Raw genomic sequence first — 23598 nt, 5'->3', positions numbered from 1 at the left:
TACCAGGTGGGGAAACTCTCTATTTTACAGTCAGAGGGAATCTTTTCCTATTAAGGGAGATCACGTCTTCTACCCTCCCAACTCCACCAAAGCCTCTCTTGGGCCGTGTGCAAACAAAGGATAATTTAAATCTCATTTAAAAAAAGATTACACAGAATACTTCATTGTTGAATGATATTCATTAATTAAGAGCTAAAGAATAAGAGCATTTTAACTACACAGCTGAACTAACAAAATTTGATATTTAGGCTATTAAAACCTAAAATCCAGGTCAATCATTGAAAATAAAATTGAGCACATACAGAAAGTGAAAACATAACTGAGAAAATGCAAATGGCTATGCAGAGACAAGAAGGCATTGGGGTCCCATGGGTAATCTTCTATGAGTGAAGTATGTTGGATACACTTAACCTTAGGTCTCTTGATTAAACCCAGGATGGTTTTCACATTTGTGGGGGATGAAAGGACATGGATTCCATTAGGTCACACGAGGAGGGCTGCAGCCAATTGAAAGAAAGCCCCAGCCAAAGGCCATGCACGGCTGGTCTAGAGCAGTGGTCGGCAAACTGCGGCCCCTTGGGTGAGGCTCTTCCACAAAATACCACGTGTGGGTGCGCACGTACAGTGTGATTGAAACTTCGTGGCCACACTCAAGGGGCCAAAGAGCCGCATGTGGCTCGCGAGCCGCAGTTTGCCAACCACTGGTCTAGAGTAGATCTTTCACCTGCCATGGCGCGTTAGTTTCAAAGCATCTGCACCTTCATTATCTCTCTTGCTCCTCCTGCCTTACAGCTGTGGTCATTGAAGTTCTGAGAGAAGAAATTGCTTCAAGTTCCCTGAGCCAACTAGCAGCAGTGCTAGGGACTATTCTCCCAGGCCCTTGCTTTTTCGTATGTGACCCCCCCGCCCCCCACACAAGAAGGCTGTATCCTTCAAAAGGTTGTTATCTTATCTGAGAAATGTTAACCCCAATTTCTACCTTGAATTTAAATTGGGTGGAGGTGGAGCACTTCCCTATCCAGTCTCTCCGTCTATGAGCTGCTTCTTAAGTCACCCGGGCCCCTGATTCTGGTTTCCTTTCAGTGGGGTCTCCAGATAGAGGGAGTTGGCAGCAGCACCTAGGGCATTGGGGTTGCTGAGGCTTTGTGGCCCCTCCTTGAATGGACAGAGCCTGGAATAGTCGTTCCAGGAAGCAGTGGGAACCACATAAGCTGTCATTCCTAAACTAGAGGCAAATTGCCCTGGTCTTCCCAGAGAGCAGAACTTCTATGGGTACTGAATTGGGGGAACCTCTGCTTTTTTAACTCCTCCTTCCTATTCTTCTCATACTCATCACTCGCCCCCCTTTCCCTGTCATTGATCACATTTCCAATCCAGAATATTCTCTTGTCTTTGTATACATGGTCGTGCTGCTTCACTAATGAACACTCACACTGGCTTTTTAGATGGGATTGGGGTTCTCAGCCACATAACCGCATGGATGGTCTTGCTATGTATTCCCATGATGTCATCTCTGGCCCCTGTAGGAGCAAATCTCAACCTGTCAAACCAGTCCTGCTGGGCTGCAGACTCATTTATTTAATTACTCACTTCAACACCACTCTTCGCTCCCACCTCTCCCCATTCTGGCCACATGTCCTTCCATATCTCTGTGCTTCAGACACTTAATTGCCAGACTGACATGGCATGGATTCGGTTTACTCAATCATCACAATACTAAGAAGTATTTATCGAGTGCCTAATTATGCAGGGTGCTATATAAAAAGGGCTGGTGACCATGTGAAAAGAATAATAATCCCTTACATTTTATGACAAGTAATGCTATCATACCCATGATCTCCTTTAATACATCAACTCCAGCTATTTATGTCTTACACCTCTGTCGAAAGAGATGTGGGATACTTTTGGCAGACCTGAGACGCTGCTCACAGGAAGGACTCCTAAGTCTTGTGGGCAAAAGAGTTACACAAAGGTTCTCAAGGACCAATTTATTGAAAGCCTTTGACATTTCTCTGCCTCTGATTCTGATTCTGAGTTGAAACACCATTGTGGGAAAACAGGGGATAGGGAGGGGGCAAGAGCCATTCCTCCAGTTTAGGAATGTGAGAAGGTGATTTGGAGGAAGGGGAACAAGTGAGGTACATTTAATGTTCCAGGGTTGGTCCTATGTCAAGTAGACAAATATTTAGACTTGCTAATCCCCCAAAAGATTTCACTTCCTACAACTTGTTAGTGAGATGTTAATAAGTATGGCACAACAAGAGGCATCCATTATCAAAGAAATTAGGAAATAAGATATCCTTGACACACATTAGCATCATAAAGGCTCTGAGAAACCCTGCAGCAAAAGAAACAGTTAAACCTTGTTTGACCCAGAGTTTCCCCAAAGTATTGGGTCATGGGACCATTTTGGGGAGGAGTACCTGTGAGCCTCTGTTTCCTTCATAGGGTTCTCTCAAGATCATTTTGAGAAGTTCTAAATTTGACTAAGTTTTGTAACGGAGGGAGATACAATAATAAAAGAAACAGTCTTGAGAATAAGGAGGAACCAGAACAGTGCCTAAAATGAGAGGCTGAAGGACTGGGGTAGAGGTGGTGGTATGCCTTTGCTATTATTGGCCATGGTGAGGGACTTCATGCTGTGAGGTCTCACCTTCGTTGTCTCACTGTGAGTTTTCCTCTGGGAGAAAGACGATTCTAGGGTTGAGTTGTTTCCCCTTCAGTTTAGGGAGAAAGTCAGAAGATTCTAGGCTTGGGTCCTGGTAGACTTTTAATTTAGGATCAATGGATTCAAACCTACACTCTTGATTTCTTTGCTGTGTGTGTGTGGTCAGGAAACAGGTACTCATTAGGAACTACATTGTTGACCCTTCACCTACTTTTAGAAATCCTTTTACAGTTTTTGCATGATTTTCCCTGGAGGAGGTTTGGGATCAGGCTGCTGCCAACCTACCAGATGACACGCACTATTTCTGGAAACTCTTGACCATATAAAAATACCTAAAATGTTTTTTCCCTTGTCAAAATATAAGACCTGGCCTTGGTGAGGTTTTAATCATAAATTAATTTTGCTTGGAAAGGCCCCAATATTTGGTCTGTTTTTTAGGACGACCTTTGAAATTCAGTTCCAGGGTTTTAGCACGTGTTCTTCAACAAATAACCTGATGTATTTGAATGGTGCTGCTAAATTTCTGAAACAGCATTAAAGGATGTTATTTTTTGGTGTGGCTGGGAATAAAAATACCTTGTTAAACTTTTGAACCATACCCCTGTGCCTAGCTAGCTGGGCAGATGGGGAGAGAGAATGCCTGGTTTTATTTTTTTGGAAGGGGGTGGTACCATGTGAAGTTTTTCCCAGCATAGTTTCACTTTATTTGAAGAAGTTTATTAGACAAGACTAATCTTTAGGCAATAATAGAGATTATTTGAGATTCAAATATTTACACTTTGAACTAGCTGTAGAAATATTTACTGATTTCTGTGATTTTAACTTAGACTCTGTTATTCACTGTATTCAATTCCTGCTTTGTTCTTGGAATGCAGTTTGAGGTAATATATGAAATGTATAAATAATTAATATGATGGTAACTGTAGAATACTTTTTCCATTGAGAAAGGTTTACGAATAATTTCAAAGAAATCTGAGGCTGGTTTTAAACTTTAGAATAAGTTTTGGAGGTAGGAAAGACAGTTGTGTTTTTTTTAAAAATAAATATGCTTTCATTGAATTACCTCTGTGACTCTTTATATGGAGGTTAAGACTTTCAGGAAGAGGGCTGAAACTTTACAGCTAAGGTCCATTTTGATTATCTTTGATTTGAATTCATTGCTTTTAATTTGCCATTCTTATGCTATGATTTTCACACGGGTAAATGAAGGGTATTTTGACTGTCAATGTTTTGACATTTTTATTAGAGAAATTTGAAAATCACTTATTCATGCCAATTTCATGATCCTCTGGCGCTTCAAAGGAAAGAGTCTGCAGTATCCTAGCCATGCAACATCTCAAGAAGGACTTACATTTATCCTCAAAAATGAAGTTTCTCTTGGTATATGTTTGGCGAACATATTGCAGTGCTAAAAACTTGTGCAGAGGAGCATTTTGAAAAGATTATTCCAATTTAAAAGTGATTCTGTAACATCTGTGAATTCAGTGTACATTTCAAGAAAAATGTTGTTGGCTTTGTCTTCATGCTAAAGTCATACCTTAAGCAATAAAACCCAGAGATGTCCTTCTGAGCTGCCATGATTCATTCTTCAACTGTCCCACTTCTCTTTCATGTTTTAGGGTAATGACTGCATGTAAATGAAGTTAGAATTTCATGTAGTATAGATTTTGATGAAAAAAAGATAATAGCATTCTTCCAACCTCTCTCTTTTTGTTCAGGGATCAATTTCGTTTGCTGTGGTCCTTCAAAACCAGAACTCCCAAATCTTCAGTACAAATGGCAGATATATGTATATATATATATATATATATATATATATATATATATATATATATATATATATAAAAGCAAGCCGATTTTTTTTAAGTGAAAGCAAAGTTTTATTACAGAAAAGCCCCCTGCTACAGGGAAGGGACCTAAGTGGGTTGCCCAAAGCAAGCTGATATTAGATTCCTCCAAATTCATCCCAAGGATGGGCCTACTTGGGACAATTTTGTGAACACCCGCACACTGTTATTTCCTCCCTTCCTTCCTTCCTTCCTTCCTTCCTTCCTTCCTTCCTTCCTTCCTTCCTTCCTTCCTTCCTTCCTTCCTTCCTTCCTTAATTTTTTTTGCTACAAAAAGCTTTATTGTTTCCATTTAGCCCAATGCGTGGGAGTGGGCTTTGGGTAGTTAAAAGAATGGCTGGAGGTTTCCCAGAGAGGCTCAGGCAAAAGCCAGACACCTGGGAAATGCAGAGGGGCCCCTCACAGGCCTCTGGGCTCCACAGGCTCCTAGTGGTGCCTGAGGGTGAGCCTGTAGAAGAGATAGTCGCCCAGCCCAGCCTGGGGGCCGGCAGCCTGCGGAGATGAGTCAGGTGTCGCCCATCTTCTTGATGAGTTTCACCTCCTCACCCAGGAAGTGGTTCTGCAGGAAGTCACAGAGCTGAGGGTCTGCGGGTAGAACCAGGGCCTGCAGTTCCAGGAGGGCCTGGTTTAGGCTCCTCTCCGAGGCCAGGGAGGCTTCCAAGGCGTCCTGAGTTTTGCCCACTCATCTTGGGGAGGCTTCAGCGCATCCTGGAGGAGAATGTGGCCACCGCACTGTTTTTGCATCTTTAAGAGACGCTCAGCGCCCTCACGCTTCTTCTCCATCAACTCCCAGAAGAAGTGGCCCATGCCCTTGAGAGCCACATCGTCCTGGTTGAAATAGAAGCCCCAAGAGAGGTAGGTGTGGGGGGCCGGCAGGTGCAGGTTGGCCAGGCGGTTGACCGCAGCCTCCACCTCGGTGGAATAATTCTGACGAATTTGGGAGCTTATGGTTGTTGGGCAATAAGGAGTTAAGGCAGAGAAAAACGGTGTGTTGGCTGGTCCCAGAGGTGGTTCTGAAGGTGGTGACTGGATGAGACACAGGAGAGAGGCCGGAGGCTGGAAGAAGGAACGTCCCTGTGTCTGTTCCGTCTAAACACTGTTGAAGCAAGAGACAGATCCGGGAGCGCTGAGGGCACTGTCTTGATTTTCTGGTAGAGCAGTAGTTTGGTAGAATTTCAGGGCTCATAGACCACTGCTGCTCCCTATGTCATTGAAACAACAGCAACAACAAAGCAGGTTATTCTGTAGGTAATTGGAAACATTCCTTGATTGGTTTTGGGGTAATCACATGTTCCAGTGGTTCTCAACCTTCCGAATGCCGTGACCCTTTAATACAGTTCCTCATGTTGTGGTGACCCCCAATTTCATTGTTACAAATTGAACATAATTAAAGCATAGTGATTAATCACAAAACAATATGAATTATATATGTGTTTTCCAATGGTCTTAGGTGACCCCTGTGAAAGGTTCGCGACCCACAGGTTGAGAACCGCTGTCAGAAGCATAGTTTTGCCCACCCCCTCCTTTTTGTTGAAAGAACAAATAAGTGGATAGCAAGGCAATTAAAAGCTTTCTGCTATCAGAGCCTACCTGTAGAGAAGTTGACTTAGTGGGTCTGCTGATAATAATTTTGTCAAGAACCAGTATTGTTGTTTTGTCATAAACAGCACATTGCTGTGTCTCAGATTTCCTCAGCCCTCACCTTATTCCAGACCCCATCACCTTATTCCAAAGCTACTGTAGCTACTTCCTAGCTGGTCTCCTGCCTCCAGTCTCTTGTATCTTCCAGTCCCCAGTGGGTCTAGTTGGCTGAAATGTCATCTTCCTTCCTAAAATGTCAAGTCCCACTTGTTAATTCTTTCGCAAAAACCTGTAGTGGCTCCCCACTGTTGACCTCCTCAAGCTGAAACACCTGATTCTATGCGGCAACATGCAAACACCTTCTCTGCTTTGGACCAACTGAGTATGGCCCGGGTTTTATATTCATGCCCACCCATCTTTTTTTTTTTTTTTTTTTGTGGTGGGGAGATCAAATTTTTACCCATCAGGCAATCTGATAATATGTACTGGGTCTTAAAATGTTCCCACTCTTGAGGAAAGAATTCTTCATAGAGGAAAAATTTAATGTACAAACATGGCCATTGCAGTTTTTTATATAATTAGAAGTTATAACCTAAATGTTCAGCAAAGCAGAATTAAGTGTGGCACATTTATAAAACATGGACAATGAAAATGGTGTATACTAACTTGTAACATAAAAAAAAATACTTACATTCCAATAAAAGAGAAAAAATATTAAACTCTCTATGCAGTATAAGCTCAAGGATATATATCCTGCTCTCCAAAGTCCAAAGTCTACAACTGTCAGGGGAGGGTATCTGTGGGTGTGGGATTATGGGCTACTTTCATTTATTTATTTATAACACTTTTTAGTGTTGTTGATATTTTAATCAGAAAAACTTTACTTATTTTTTCTTTTTATACATTTAATGCTTTTTCTGATAACAAGGGTAATCTGTACCCATTGTTAGAATATCAGGCAATACAGAAATATATCCATTTTGTAAAAAATAAAAATCACCTTAATTTCAACTAAAAAATTCATCAAGTGATAATTAGTGTTTTTTCTCCCGTTTGTTCTGCTAACACATGACACACAATAGCTGTGGCTTAAACTGTACACATTTATTTTCCCCTCGTGTTGAGGGTTGAGGCTGGCCGTGGATCTGCCCCGGGTTCTGGGATGTGCTCCATGTGTCGTCTCATTCTCCATCTCAGGCTAAAGGAGCAGCCCTGCTCAGGCTGGTCCCCATCTTCACAGCAGAGAAGACTAGATCCAGAACCACACCATCACATTTAAAACCTTCCATTGCTCAGCGCAAGTCGCATGGATAAGCCCCATGTTACTGTGGCAGGGAGGTATATCCCACCCATGGCAGGGGCGGAGAGTTAGCTACCACAACCACCAGCAACGTTTTGGTTTATAAATCCTTTCAGACTTTTCCATATACCAGGGCATGTGCTGGTCTGTCACTGTCACCTTCCCTCAATCAGCTCTAGTTACATGGCCTTCTTGCCTTTCCCGTGACCTTGCATTTGTTGTCCTTTTGCCCCAAATTCTCTTTCTTCAGATATCAGACCTTCTAGTGAGACCTGCCCTGACTCCCATATTTATAATTGGAGTAACCCACTGCACAAAACCATTTCTCTCCCTTCCTTGACTGATTCCCCCCCCCCCCCCCGCCCCACTACAACATTGACCAATTCCTAAACACCGTGCATTTTACTTATTTATTTTATTAATTGCCTGGCTCCCTCAACTAAAATGTGAGCTCCCTGCGGGAGGATGGTTGCTATTGCTTCTTCTGCATCCCCAGTGCCCACGTTGTGTTCAAGAAACGTTTGTCAAATGCACGAACACATGGGTAAATCTCAGAGGACCGTGTACCGGAATTGATAAGTGGGTTACAGGGAAAAGGCGTGTGTTTGTTCCATGCTCACTTATTGGGAACCTGCTATGTGTTCGGCAGTGTGGTCATGACTGGGGAAACAGGAGAACGTAGACTGTCCCTGCTCCATTCCAAGTGCATGTGGCGACTGGCTCTGCTTGTTCAGGCTGGCTTACCTGAGCAGTATTCCTTAGGGAGCCGTGGGGCACGTTTTTCCGTTTTTTTCCTTTTGAAAATCTAAGGAACGGTATCAAGTGCTTCTGGAAACTCTTCAGAAATTAGAATGCATAACATTTTACTATCTGCCTATTGGAGGTAGAGGGGATCAGGGATGAGAAAAAGACCAACTTTTAATAAACCAGTTTTACTATTAGAATATCAGCAATGGCTTTGATGGAAGAAGGGAGAGGGGGGAAGAGATCAACCAAAGAACTTGTATGCATCTATGCATAACCCATGGACATAGGCAATAGGGTGGTGAAGGCTTGGGGGGCCAGGCAGGGGTTAGAAGGGGTCAATGGGGAATAAAAGGGAACATATACTTTCAATAATAAAGATTTATTTTAAAAAAGAAACAGCAAAAAAAAAAAAAAAAAAGAAAAGAAAAAGAAAATGAAGTTTGTGCATTACCTTTGTTCTTAAATGTATCTTTATGAGCTCATTTTCCTGTTTCTGGGATAATTGAGATGTAGCTGAATTGCATTCTTTGCAAAGAGCAGGCCGGGGTATATTCAAATTTGAATTTTAAAAGGAGCCTCTTACCATCACTATAGCTCTGGGTCAAATGCTGGGTTGAGTAGGAGTAGAATGGTTGTTTCAGAATCATTTTATGTTGAAATATGTTTTTCAAATGTTATTTTAAAGAAACCTAGGAAAAGCCCACAATTTGACAGGGGAAGCAGATTGCTCGTCACACATCCATGTGGGACTCCAAGATGTGAAGTTAAGGTTCTTAGTCAGACAGAGCTTGTGAATATGGAAGGCCCATAATCGTCATAAAAGTGACATAGCGTCCTAAACACCCCTCTAGAACACTGAGAAGGTCGTACCATAAACTGCAGGGTAAGACATGGACTACCATGGTGGGGGGAGCTATAGGGGCCTTATGCACATCTTCCATGCTGAGGCAACTCTAGTAATAAGGGTTTTATTTTTATTTTTTTAATAGATTTTTATTGATTTCAGAGAGGAAGATAAGGGGGAGAGAGAGAGAGAAACATCAATGATGAGAATCATTGATCGTCTGCCTCCTGCATGCCCCCTCCTGGAGATTGAGCCTGCAACCTGGGCATGTGCCCTTGACCAGAATCAAACCCAGGACCCTTCAGTCTGCAGGCCCACGCTCTCTCCACTGAGCCAAACCGGTTAGGGCTAGTAATAAGGGTTTTTTCACAAACATAAACAAACCAGAGACTACACATCTCTCTCTGCAAAGCCCCTGGCACCGGCCTTTTGCCCATTCTCTCCCATGATTATATATAAAAGATTCGCTGGCATTTAATAGGAAAGTACAAAACCTCTGAAGACCCAGGTAGAGATTTGGTGGAAAAAACTAACAAAAGCTCTAATCTCAGACCCTGGGAGGTGTCTCGCCTCTGTAAGTAGAAGCAGATTTGATATCATTCCTTGAATTAGAACCATCTGATGCACAAAGCCCCTTCTCAGCTGCCCTGCATCACTTATTTTCCAACTCCCTCTTCAAACAGTTTGTCTTCCAATAAAGCATGTTATCGTTTGTTCAGAAGACTGATAACCCAAGAGTCGTGAATAATGGAAAAATGACAAAATGTGCTCTACATAATCAGTTGGCAGAGGAAGGAGAAATAGCAGCTGCTTGACTGTTGTAACATACATTTTTAAACTGTATTTGTGAGTCAGTTGGATGCCAAGTCACAGATTTTCTCCAACAATCTCAGGATGGCTTAAGGCCATGCAGATAGGAGCTTCTTGGTGGTGTTCTTCTAACCCCGAGCCTTTGGTTTTGGGGCGTCGGGGGTTAGAGGAAGGCACCTCCAATGTAAATGCCAACTGGAACCAGATAGTGATATTATGTACACACACATTTTTGTCATCTGTATAATGTCAACCTCCATAAATGGTGAATGCAGGTAGGCAGTGATTTACCAGGAAAAAAAAAATCAATGTCATTTGGGGGGGGGGGGGGGTGGAAATTAAAATCAATTTATGGGAAAAATCAAAGTTGATGGCCAAATTTTTGTAAGCCAAAATAAATACTTTATATAAGAACAGAAATTGATATTCACAGGGCTCTGAATGATCATTTTGCAAGATAACAAATTTTTGGAGGACTATATTGGTTCAGGTGACAAGTTAAAACCCCAGCTCTTCCCCTTATTGGTTCTGTGATGGTTGGTAAGGGATTTAACCTTGAAGAACCTGTCTTCTTAACTATAAAATGAACACCATAACATCTTATTTATGAGGTTCTATTAAAATGAGTTGATGGATATATAAGTGACTTGATTTTGTTTATTAATGTTTAAAATTTATGGAATTGAAATATACAGAGAATAATCTAACATATACCCATGTACTAATCACTAGGTTTAAAAACTAGTAATACTTGCCTTATTTTCCTTTTTAAAAGAAACCTCAAACCAAAATATTAGCAATATAGTTGATTATTCCTTATTCCATCCTTGGCTTCTTTTATAGAATTAACTATTATTCTAAAATTGGTTTATATCTTTTCTGTCCATATTTTTCTGTTTATTATGTATGTACGTATCCCTAAACAATAGATAGTATTGTTTTGCAAATGTTACATATTTATAATTATAATTATACTAGAGGCCCTCATGCATGGGGGTTGGTGTGGGGGGAAGGGATCCCTCAGCCTGGCCTGCACCCTTTTGCAATTTGGGACATCCCTCTCACAATCTGGGACCACTGGCTCCTAACCACTCGCCTGCCTGCCTGCCTGCTTACCCCTAACCACTCGCCTGCCTGCCTGATAGCTCCTAACTGCTCACCTGCCTGCCTGCCTAATCACCCCTAATTACTCACCTGTCTGCCTGATCGCCCCTAACCCCTCTGCCTGACTGCCTGATCACACCTAACCACTCTGCCTGCCTACCTGATCACCCCTAACTGTTTGCCTGCCTGCCTGACCGCCCCTAACTGCCTCTGCCTCAACCCCGCTGCTGTAGCTTTGTCCGGAAGGCCATCTGGAATGACGTCTGGAAGGTTATTCAGCTGTCCGGTCTAATTAGCATATTACGCTTTTATTATTGTAGATTATAAATAAAATTGTTTAAAATCTTTTTGCAATTACCTTTTATGCAACATTAATTTTAAAATTTAGCCATGTTGATACATTAACAAATATTACATTTATTTAAGTTGCTATCTAGTATCCCATTATATATAATTATTCATTTCCTCAGTGAGCCTGCTTCTAAATTTTTGCTATTTAAGCAAGGCCTCCATGAACATTCTTGTACATCTCTTCTTGGGCATATGGGAGATGGTTCTCTGGGTTTAGTGTCTAGAAGTAAAATTCTGGGACAGAGGTTATATGCCTCTTTAAAAGCTAAAAATATTGCCAAATTACTCATCAGTCTTAGTATGTGCCCCGTAGGTGAGTTCTAGTTTCTCCATTTCCTCCTCAACAATTAGTTTTTTTTAGATATCTTGTTTTTCTGAAGTGATATCTCACATCAACTTGCATTTCTTTTCTAGCTACTGAGGCTGAGAAGTTTTAGGTATTCCAGTTTTCTGAGAATTTCTGTTCAGACACTTTATCCACTTTATAATTGCATTCTTTGTATTTTCTTACCAATTAATAAGAATTATACTTACCTTTTAATTTATGTGTGACAAACAGTTTTTCCCATGTATGTGGTTTGTGTTTTAGCTTAGTTTATGGTACCTTATATGGTAAAAATTTTAATTTTCAATATAATAAATTTCAATATAATCAGAAAAAAATCAACCTTTTCCTTTATGATCTGTGCCTTTGGCATTTTTTTGGGGGGGGAACAATTCATTTCTGTATGTTCACAAAAATATTATCTCCCTATTTTTTTTCTTTTAATACTCACATTTAGGTTTTTAATCTGTCTACGAAGCTAGGTTAAAATAAGTTCTTTTTTTTTTTTATATGGACAACGGTAGTTACAGCAACATACATTATACGGCTCATCCTTTTCCACTGACTTTTAATGACACCTCGTATACATGTGTTTTTCACCACCCTGAGAAAGTTAATGTAACTTTACTTGTCTTCATACTTGCACATTTTCTTAGTCATTAAAGTGGTCTGACTATTCTTGGCCCTTTTCTTGTCCATATGACTTTCATCAACTTGTAAAATTCTGTAAAACTCCCTGTGGCAATTTGATAGAAATTGCATTAAAATTCATAGATCAGGATGCATTGAAACGATATCTTAGATATTGAGCCCCCATCCATTCCCATTATTTCTTTTTACACATATTTAGTTTTGTTATCGGAGAGATGCACAGATGGTCTTTCCCTGTTGCTAGTGGCAGTAGGGTCTTTCGGGTACCGCTGGCATAAGCATTTCTGGAGGCCCCCACGGGAGGATAAGATGTGGTAGAAAGCTTTATTTGTGTGGAAGGACATGCTTGGGTTTCCAAAGTCCCATTTCCCTTTATCCAGTCCTAGAAGAGGGGCAGCTGGGCATTCAGCAGAACTAGAAGCAAAGCCATTGTCCAGAGTTTCTGTTCCGTGGTGGAGCTGGGTCCAGGACAGGCTAGTTACAGTCCATCCGTCCACTGGGTGGGGTCCACATGGCTCAAAGCAGGGGAGCCAGGAGAGCATGCAAACAAGAGCGCAGGAGAGCAAGGGCGAGAACTGTGTGTAGGAGATTACATATCTTAAGTCTTTCTGCTCCTGCGGTGGCCACGCCTGCTATGGCCAATGGCCTGTTCCCAGGTATGACTGACACACAAGTACCTTCCCTATGTCACCCAGACTCTGTGGGGCATACATCTAATTTTTGGCCTTCCCTTTGCCTATTTCCAGTTATTCATAACTGGGTTAAATTACAAAAGTATCAGTTTTTTATTATTCAGTGCTGTATTAATATTTTCTCAAAAAACATTGAGCATCTTTTTTTTTAAATATATTTTTTTATTGATTTCAGAGAGGAAGGGAGAGGGAGAGATAGAAACATCAATGAGAGAGAAGCATTGATCGGCTGCCTCCTGCATGCCCCCTACTGGGGACCGAGCCAGCAACCCAGGCATGTGCCCTTGATCAGAATTGAACCAGAGACCCTTTAATCTGCAGGCCGACGCTCTGTCCACTGAGCCAAACCAACTAAGGCACATTGAGCATCTTATGTTACATGTATTACCTATTACTTAATGTTGTTTTGTTGTTGTTGCTTTGACCAGGCTTGCCATGTCTGTTGGAAACCCCATAGTTTCAATGGTCCAGGACCTGTTTTTATGTTAATTTTTCAACTTGGTATTCCTTTAGGCACGGGTAGTATAAATTTAACCCCCATACCCACCTATGTCACAGGTTAGAGACTTTTCCTTCTTCTCACATGAACTTTCTCCCCTTCCTAAAACCCCTGCAGATGAAGGACCATCTCACTACTGTCCTGGACTGTGGGAGGCTGCCCTTCGGGAGACCTTGCTTGACAGGAGACTCAGTTCTAGCCTCTGCCCTATCATGGGATTTTAAAAAAGCCATAAGTTTCTGGGTGGACATTGAAACTCCAGTCCCAGCCAGGACACCTCTTAGGCCACCGAGACCCTCAGCTTGCATGCTTACCACTCTAGTGTTAAGTCATTTCATTTCTGCAGTTCCCTTTTGAGACCAGCTATATATTAAACACAGTTTTGGTTATATTTTAGAATTTCTAAGAGTAGGAGGGAATGCATTGTCATAACAGGTAAACTTATTAAAACCTGTGTAGGATTTTACAAATATAAGCTAGAGATACTTTTTTATCTTGTACTGCAAACCATCATTCCTAAAGTAATTTGTGTTTATAAGTAGTTGTTTTCATGTATTTGCTTTGCTGAAAGCAGGGTACACACCACAATTTTACGTTAAACTTACTTGGGAGAAATCGAAGCACGAATTGCAATTTCGTTTCTAAGGTTGTCGTAAAGCCTTGGAAAACAGGATGATTCCTGGCTGCAGGGGAAGACATAATTCTATTTACTGCTGATTTATAGGAATCTTTACATTTACATCATTGTTAATTCTCTGGACCAGGATCAATCAGACCCTGCTGGGTAATGGAAAGCCAAGAAGCTCAAAGGGACGTGTCCTGTTTTGTATGTCCAAAGCAAGGGATTTTGGCATTTTGATAGATTGACAAGCTTTGCACTCATCTGCTTTTTTTACTGAGTTCATAGAAACGGGCTTCTTTCCCAAATGGAGGATACTAAGAATTTATTTCCTAAAGAACAGTTTTATCATCATTCTAGGTCTGATTCTCTCCGACAGAATGAAGTTTTTGTAGGCAATAGAGATTTTTGTTGGTTGGCCAGAGTACCTGTCTATTGAAATAGTGAAATATTAGCTGATACTTTCGACTTAATATGGTTCCTCTCTCCTGTTTAAATGTTTGTTACTCCTAGATTTTTATTTTGCATTGTCATAGCAACTCATTTCAAAAAAACAGAGGAGTAGTTAGCAAACTCAAATTATTTCACACCAGAATTGTTTATTGTTTTGTTGTAAAGGTAGGTTGACAGTTTAGGAAAAATCAGTAACTTGATTATATGAGTTGATGCTTGAAGGTGTTACCAGATTTTAGGTACTTACTATGATCAGGAATCTACTAACAAGTTTGAAAAGTCACATGTTAGTGCATTTAAAAGGTAGGTATCTACACTAATAAAAGAGAAACATGGTAATTGGCGTACGACCGCTACCCTTCCCATTGGCTAATACCCCTGTCACTCACAGAGTAGGGCCGAGATATGCAAATTAACTGGCAGCCAAGATGGCGGCCGGCAGCCAGTCAGCTGATGCGAACAGGGAGGCTTGCTTGCTTTAGTGACGGAGAACTCCAACGTTCCCCGCCTGACTTGCCGGCCTCTCAGCTGCAACTCTAAGCAACTATGTTGCGAATATAGAAGCTAAAAAAACCCCAGAAACCTGCTTTACTCAGCGGAGCTTCAGCCAGCTGGACCGCAACATTGTATCAAATACAGATGGTAAACAAAGGCCAGAAACCTGTTTTCAGCAGCCGAGGCCTCAGAGCTAAAGCTGGCCCAGAATAAAAAAAAAAAAGAAAAAAGAAAAAACGGAGTGGTTGGGAGCTTCAGTCCCAGCCTGAAAACAGCCCTCAGCCCCTCAGCCAGACTGGCCAGGCACAACAGTGGGGACCCCCACCCTGAAGGGTGTGTGACCAGCTGCAAACAGCCATCATCCCCTCACCCAGACTGGCCAGGCACCCCAGTGGGGACCCCCACCCTGATCCAGGACACCCTTCAGGGCAAACCAGCCAGCCCCACCCATGCACCAGGCCTCTATTCTATATAGTAAAAGGGTAATATGCCTCCCAGCACTGGGATCAGTGGAGCCGCGAGGCCTCCCGGCACCGGGATCAGCGTGACAGGGGGCAGCGCCCAAACCCCCTGATCGCCCTGCAGCTCTGTGTGTGACAGGGGGCGGGGCCCCAACCCCCCTGCCCTCCAATGGGCCCTGCTCTGTGTGTGATGGGGTAGGGCCATAACCTCCCCATTGGCCCTGCCCTGAGTATGAGAGTGGCGGCGCCCCAACCACCTGATCGGCCCTGCTCTGTGGGTGTTAGAGGGTGACGCCCCAACCCCCCCCCCCCCCACGGGCCCTGCTCTGTGTGTGATGGGGTAGAGCCATAACCTCCCCATTGGCCCTGCCCTGAGCGTGACAATGGGGGCGCCCCAACCCCCTGATCGGCCCTGCTCTGTGGGTAATAGAGGGTGGCGCCCCAACCCCCTGATCTGCCCTGCCCTGAGTGTGACAGGGGGCGGTGCCCCAACTCCCCTATCAGCCCTACTCTGTGAGTGACGGGGGGAGCTCCTCAACCCCCTGATCAGCCCTGCTCTGTGCATGACAGGGTACGGAGCCCCAACCCCCCTGATGGGCCCTGCTCTGTGCGTGACAGGGGGCGGTGCCCCAACCCCCCAATCGGCCCTATCCTGAGCATGACTGAGGGTGGCATCGCAACCTCCCAATTTGCCCTGCTCTGTGCATGACAGGGGAAGGCGCCCCAATTCCCCAATCGGCCCTGCTCTGACCCCGACCAGGGGCTGCACCTAGGGATTGGGCCTGCCCTCTGCCACTCGGGAGCAGGCCTAAGCCAGCAGGTCATTATCTCCTGAGGGGTCCCAGACTGCGAGAGGGCACAGGCCAGGCTGAGGGACCCCCCCCTTCCCCCAAGTGCACAAATGTTTGTGCACCGGGCCTCTAGTCCTTTAAATAATTGGTAAAAGAAATATGAATAGTATCCTAACTAATACAAATCTAATTGCTCTCCCCAGCTTTTGCCACTGATGAATATTTAGTAATAAAGAAAAAAAGAGTGCACCTGGATGGGTCCTATCCTCTGTTAAAGCTTTTTGTCTCCTTGAATCAAAGGACTTTAGAGGAGATCAGGGTGAAGGTGGAGAGAAGGCTAGTCAACCATCTCTGTGACAAGACGTGCTCACATTTCCTTACGTGGTCAGCCCTAAAGCATCATCAGATGATTTAAAAATAAACATGTGAACAACGACTTCACTCAAAAGATGAACAATCTAATAATTGGTCACATCTTCTTGACACTTCTTACTTATTTCAACTCTAGAGTAACCACTGAATTTATAGTGCACAGCTAGTCAAACTTTTTTTTTTTTTTAGTGTCTACTTGTTGGTTGGTGTAGCTAATTTCTATTCCTGAAATAACATGTTCATTAGCATTGGATAGGAGCTATTTTGAATCACTCTCTCAAAGACACCTACCTATCACAATGGTGAAGGAGAGAATGAGACTGTGTGGGCTCCACGCTGAGCTCTGCCCCTGTCTAGTGATTACCCTTGGCAAAGCTGCTTTAGTGCTTCATTTATTAAAATGCACATAATAACAGCACCACCCTCACTGGGTAGCTGGGAGGATTAGAATATACACACAGAAAGCATGTGTGCCCCATATAGTGAACATGCAGTATCAGCCACTGTAACTAGATGTGCACATATTCTGCACGGAAGCACACTCAGAGTACTTCGCTCTTAACAACACACTAATAATCAAAATAGCATCCACCATCCCTTTGGGAACTAAAATGTGATTTTTCAGCTGAGAAAGCAAGTGATCTATCTAGGTTGATGATTCCATAGGGGAAAGTAATGCCTCTCTTTTCTGATATTTCAACCTCTTTAGGAGTGAACCCTAGGCAACTAAATTCGAATGTTAGCTCTTGTGTGCTTTGTTGATTACTCATCTTTCTAATCCAACATTTAATAAGAGAAATCTGATTTTCACATCTGGGCAAAGGACTTAAATATCAGTTGTGTTTTATTCATGGTGCCTTGTCCAATTCCCTTAATTGTCCTTGCAATGTCATTTTGCTGCCCCCCTCTTTCTTTTGCTGTTCAGAACCAAAGCTTTTCCAACTGGAACGATCCACTCTGGCTTTTGAAATGCTAGCTCTCCAGCTGGTGATGGAGTGTGTGTAAACGGCAGAAAGCCTGCGCTAGTGAATTTCTGGTTTGCATTAGACCATCATGGTTTATTGTTTTGAGGGCTTTTGAAGGAAAGTTCCAACCCATGGTGTCATGCCACATCTCCAGGTGACCCATTCCTTTAACATGACCTTCTTGTGCTTAGCAATCACTTGGGTAAATCTTTAGATACAGTTCATCACCGTCATGTCTCAAATGAGGCTAATCTGAATCCCTTGAAAGCACGCATAAAATATGTAATTGCCCTTGAACATAAGCACAAATGATTTACTGGTAAATATTTGTTTTACTAGACCACATCCCACTTCCCCAGACTGCAATCTGTATTTCACAGATGCTTGTAAGACCCACATATTCTTGTTGGTTCATGATGGTTCTAAGTCAATGGCTACTTAAAGGTCCCCCCCACCCCCTGAGTAAAAAAGTAATAAGAGACAGAGTAAAGGATCTTTTATTTCTTTTATTTATTCTGCTGTTGACTTCCCTGACAGTGGTTTCCATTACTCTCTGGGCTGATTTGCTGTTCATTAGACCTTCTCTTAGCCTTTGGCAATCAAGACCCTCTACATCTGAGCTTTTTACACTTACCTCTCTGGTCCTCCTAGCAACATTTCTTTTTCTCTGCAGCCAGGTGCGTAAAGACCAGCCTTTGTGTCAGTTGTCCTTATTCATGACCTCATACGTTGTCCGAGGCTCTCTTCCCCTCCTTCCAGCTCTGGACTGTCATCGCTAGTTCCCTCCTGACCTCTTGGTCTTAGACTTGATGGGTCATGCCTCCTTCCCAACTCCATGAGAAGCTTGTCATATCCAGTTCCACTGACCTAGACATTCCGGAGTATAGACATCAATCCGTGTACACAGTGAAGAATATTCTCATATATAGCTTTGGATTTCTAGCATTTCTGGTGTGGTCTCTGGTGTCCCCGCTCCTTCTCTGGTCCATCTTAGTCAGATTGGAAAGACAAAGATAGTCTTTTATTTCTTTGGCATCTCATGTTTTCAACACTCCACCATCCATGTACATATATATTGTTCATTGCCTTCTCTATGTCTGGTGTATCTTTTTTTTCAAATGACTGTTACAGTGCATTTTAAGTATTTTATTATTGAAGGCAATGAATTCAGATGTGGTAGTTCAAATATAGCATAAAAACAACATATTGTCTAGACTTCTTGCCTTCTCATTATATACAAAACTAGAGGGAAAATGGGGATCCTGGAAAAGCCTTGGCATTCGTGAGAATGTCAAGGATGAGCTGCGGGGATATGTAGATACCAATGTGTAGACACCAACAGGGATAAATGGCTTTCCAACTATAGGACATGTCCACCTTTGCTTATTCATTTCTTTTTCATAGTGTTGCTTGCCTCATCAACATAAACGATCATGAGAAAAAGAGAGCTGTTGGTATTTTGCTTAGGGGGGCACCTTACTAAGTTTTTTGATTTACATTAATAGAGATACCAATTCACTTTTCCTGGCTCTCATCCTGTAAGATCAGAGTTCTGAAAAGAGTTAACGAAATAATTTGACTGCAGCATGCCTGCTTAATCTGCTAATGTATAGTAATTTATGAATATTGCAATTATTCATAGCTATTTAGAGTGGAGAATATCCCAAGCATGCTTGGCAAATCCATTATCCGTGAAAAACTGTATGTATTTAGATGATTCCCAGGGTAATAGCATTCTCCATCCCACATGTTTGAAGATGCTTTCTTGAGCCTTCACTCAGTCACAGAATCTCTGCCTGCCAACCCCAGTGATAACTGTTCACCCCTGGATGGGGGTTCTTTGTACCCAAATGGTCCTTCTTAACTTTGCTATCCTTGAGATTAGGAAGAAAAGGAAAGAGAAAGCTGGACCATATTTACTTGTCAGGGAGGGCACAGTCCCATGAGGCACTTGGTATTAAACTTCTGGAAAAGCATTTTATATGATGCTCCTTGTAGGAATTTGGGATCAAGTTAGGGAGCAAGCAAAGGCCTCTGAGGATGTCTGTGGTTGTTTTAACCTTTGAAAGTCTGCACATGTGCTATATCGCAAACCTCAACACCATTTTTTGGAATTCCTTCATCAATGCATTTAATAAAAATGTACTGAGTGCCTGTGATACGCAGGCAGGTGCTTGGTGTAAGGGGATAGTGAGAAGTAAAACAGTCTAACCTTCTGGGACTTACCTTCCAGTGGAGGGGACAGGTAGTACAACAGTTACAGAGTTTCATACACTCCATGGTAACCACTGGCGGTGGGACATGCCAAGAAGGAAAGTTCCAGAGTACTCGAAGAAAAGTGCCCATGTAAGACAGGGTTGGAGATATCTTCCTTGAGGGACTGAGGTTTGAGATGAGATATGAGATGAGACATGGCATTAATCAGTCTGGTGGAGGTGTGGGTGGGTAGGGGGATAGGACATTTATGTGTCAACTTGACTAGGCTACAGGGCCCCGTTGTTTGGTCAAACACTGATACCATGAAGTTTTTGTTTGTTTTTAGATGGGATGGACTTTTAAATCAATAGACTTTGATTCAAGCAACTTACCCTCCGTAATGTGGGTGGGCCTCATCTATTCAGTTGAAGGCCTTAAAAGCAAAGAGGTCTCCCAAAGAGGAAGGGCTTAGAATTCTGCCTCCAGACTGCAACAGAGAAATTCTGCCCGAGTTTACAGTCTTTGGGCTCAAGACTGCAACATCAACTCCTGCTAGAGTTTCCAGCCTGCAGGCTTGCCCTGGGGGCTTGGCAGCCTCCACAATCATGTGAGCCAATTCCTTAAAATAAATCACTCTCTTTAGGTAGATAGATAGATAGATAGATAGATATAGATATAGATATAGATATAGATATAGATATAGATAGATATAGATACAGATATAGGTCTCCTATTGAATCTATTGTTCTGGAAAACCCCAACTAAAACAGAAGGCGAAGAAGACGTTGGCAAAAGGAACCATGTGTGCAAAGGCTCTGAGGTGGAAGGGAGCCGGCGTTTGAGAGAATAAATCATGGGCAGTATTACCTAAACATGGAGAGGAGAGCTAGTGGCGTAGGAGTAGCCAGGCCAGAATCTTGTCTTGTGAAGCCCTTTATGAAAAGCTAGGACTTTAAACACAGCTGCAAATATTAATTCCTTGGTTTTGTATGACTCTATTCTTTTAAATTCACTCACTCGCCAAAGTTTTTAATAATTGTTTACATATTATTCATTCTTATACTTTTCTTACCACCATGTAAGATTTCCATAAGTCATTTTTATCTACATACTAAAAACGTCATTCTTTCCCCTTTTCTCCCTTTTCCCATCTGTACAGGGTGTTACCTCCCTAGATGTTTCTTCTTTTGATCTTCATATTAGTCGTGCAGTTGAGCATTTCTGCTGGCTGAGGCTTCAGGTCTAACTTTATATAGGGTGTCCCAAAATTCACGCAAGATTTGAATTTTGTGTGAGCATTAACAACAACAACAACGACGACGACGACGACAAATAAAAGCCTAATTTTACTTGTTTTTTTGAATCAGATTCTAATATCTGTTGCCCTTTGATTTCAATCCCTTCAATTTGATAAGCATTACCAAGTACCAATTATGGCCCAGGAACAGGGACAATGAAGACCAATGAAGACCACGGCTTTGTGTATGTTCCAGCAAAGCCATGGAGGCCATTTACCTGATGTGCTATTCCATACATAACCCTATGCTGTATACTTTATGAATCAATAAAAAATTTACAATTTTTAATTATAAACCTGTGTTTTCTATCAAAATTACTTCTTGCGTGAATTTTGGGTCACCCTATACTTTGGTTCCCCAGTTTGTCCACTCTCGGCTTTGCTCCCCACATCCTTCATGACTTTCTTTTTACAAATGATCCATCTCTCAGTCTGAACTGTCTTGAGGGTCCACCAGTAAAGGTGCCTGGCCTTCTTTAAGGGGAGCGGGGTGTAGGCATTTCAATCTTGGGCAGGCTTGGAAGCTGCTGGAACTGAGCATCCTCATGGTGATGATGAAGAGATGGCCCAGCTGTTCCTGCTATCTAGGTCCTCAGCTCTGCCACAGCTTTTTTTTTTTCTTTAAATGTACTTTTATTGATTTCAGAGAGGAAGGGAGAGGGAGAGAGAGATCAATGATGAGAGAGTCATTGATTGGCTGCCTCCTGCATGCCCCCTACTGGGGATCGAGCCCACAACCCAGGCATGTGCCATTGACTGGAATCGAACCTGGGACCCTTCAGTCCACAGGTGGTACTCTGTCCACTGAGCCAAACCAGCTAGGGCCCAGCTTTTTTTTTTTTTTTTTTTTTTTTTAACTTCACCTAAGAGCATGTTTTTATTTATTTGAGAGAGAGAGGAAGGGGGAGAGAAACAAAAGTTGTGAGAGAGAAAAACATCAATCAGTTGCCTCATGTATACATCCTGACTGCCGGGGTCCAGCCCCAGCAGGTCCAGGGGTCCCCAAAGGCGTGGACGGAGTCGGCGAAGAAGGAAGGACACGGAGACAGCGTTCAGTTGATCAGCAGCCTAGCCAGGATCTCCAGCCAAGTTCTGGTCTCGATCTCCAGAGAGGTTCTGCTTTGGATCTCCAGGGAGTTCTGTGGCCATGTTCCCTCGCTAGGTTCTTCAGCCAGGCTCCATCCAGGCTCTCCAGCCAGGTTCTGTCCAGGTACTCCAGTCAGGTTCAGTCACCAGGTTCTAGTCAGGTTCTCTTGCCAATTTCTGTAGTCAGGTTCAGTCCAGGATCTTTTGCCATGTTCTCTCCAGCAAAGTCCTTCTGTCTCTAGAGAACGTTCTGTATAGGTTCTGTGCCTAGGTTCTGTCTCTCTTGGTCCTGTCTTCCAAGCCCTGTGTCCTAAGTTCTGTCTCTTTCTGTCTTGTTACATCTGTATTTATACCAGTTGATTCAATCCTATCAATCTCTATTACAAAGGTTAGGGCGTTTCTTATCTCCATTCCAGGGAGTAAAGATTATGTAGCTTAAGCATGATTGTTTGTAGTGATTAACTACCCGCCTGGCACTTAGTTAAGGAGTTTCATCCCCTCCCTGACTTCAGGGAAAAATTCCTACCTGGGGAAACAACCTTTCTCGGAGAGGTGACCTTGGTTAAAACACACAGCGCTAAGGGGAGCAAACATATTAAGAACCGTATGCTATATATGCCAGGTCCCTTGAAACAGCAAGGATGGACCGGCTCCCAGCACCTGACCAGGGCTGGGGATCAAACCTACAACCCAGGTACGTGCCCTGACTGGGAATTGAACCCAAAACCTTTTGATGTTCCAACCAACTGAGCCACCCAGACAGGACTCTGCCCAAGTTTGCATACTTTCTGAAACCTAGCTATTCAGTTTTTCCTGCAACGATGTAAGCTTCCACATTTGTTCCTGGTGAAGCCCTTTTCTCCTTCTATTTGTCAGAAACAGTTTCTGTGACTTGTGGCCCAGGGAGCATATAGCTCCAGCAGGAAAGAAGAAGGGTGAAGAATTTGGGTGTGGCTGGAGAGAATGTGTGGGAGTAGTTGTAGATGAGGCAGTTTGGGCCAGGTTTTAGTAGAGGGTGACAGAGACCTCAAAGAACTTAAGAATAAAGCTGTCTTCTGAGAGAACATTGTGGAATGTGTTCAGTTATTGAGAAAGTGAAGCAAGAACCAGTTGGGCCCGTCAGTGAGTTTATTTTATTTTATTTATTTTTAATAATTATTTATTGTTGAAAGTATTACATATGCCTCCCTTTCTCCCCCATTGACCCTCCCCAGTCTGCCCCCACCCCCGCCCCAGGCCCTCACCACCCCATTGTCTGTGGCCATGGGTCATGCATATATGCATACAAGGTTCTTGGTTGATTACTCCCTCCCGCCCCCTTTCCCTCTGAGATTCCTCACTCTTCCATGCTTCCATGTCTCTGGGTCCACTCTGTTTATCAGTTTATTTTGTTACTTAGATTTCACATATGAGTGAGATCATGTGATACTTTTCTTTTTCTGAC

General features: G+C 42.8%; 1 pseudogene; it reads right to left on the bottom strand.

Annotated features, from left to right (window-relative positions):
• Positions 1 to 4941: 4941 nt before the first annotated feature.
• The window catches only part of LOC132213712 (ferritin light chain-like), a 71642-nt pseudogene continuing 52985 nt past the window's right edge, over positions 4942 to 23598 (bottom strand).

The sequence above is a fragment of the Myotis daubentonii genome, chromosome 12, assembly GCF_963259705.1.
Source record: "Myotis daubentonii chromosome 12, mMyoDau2.1, whole genome shotgun sequence".
Classification (NCBI taxonomy): domain Eukaryota; kingdom Metazoa; phylum Chordata; class Mammalia; order Chiroptera; family Vespertilionidae; genus Myotis; species Myotis daubentonii.
This window is presented reverse-complemented; position numbering and strand designations above follow the sequence as displayed.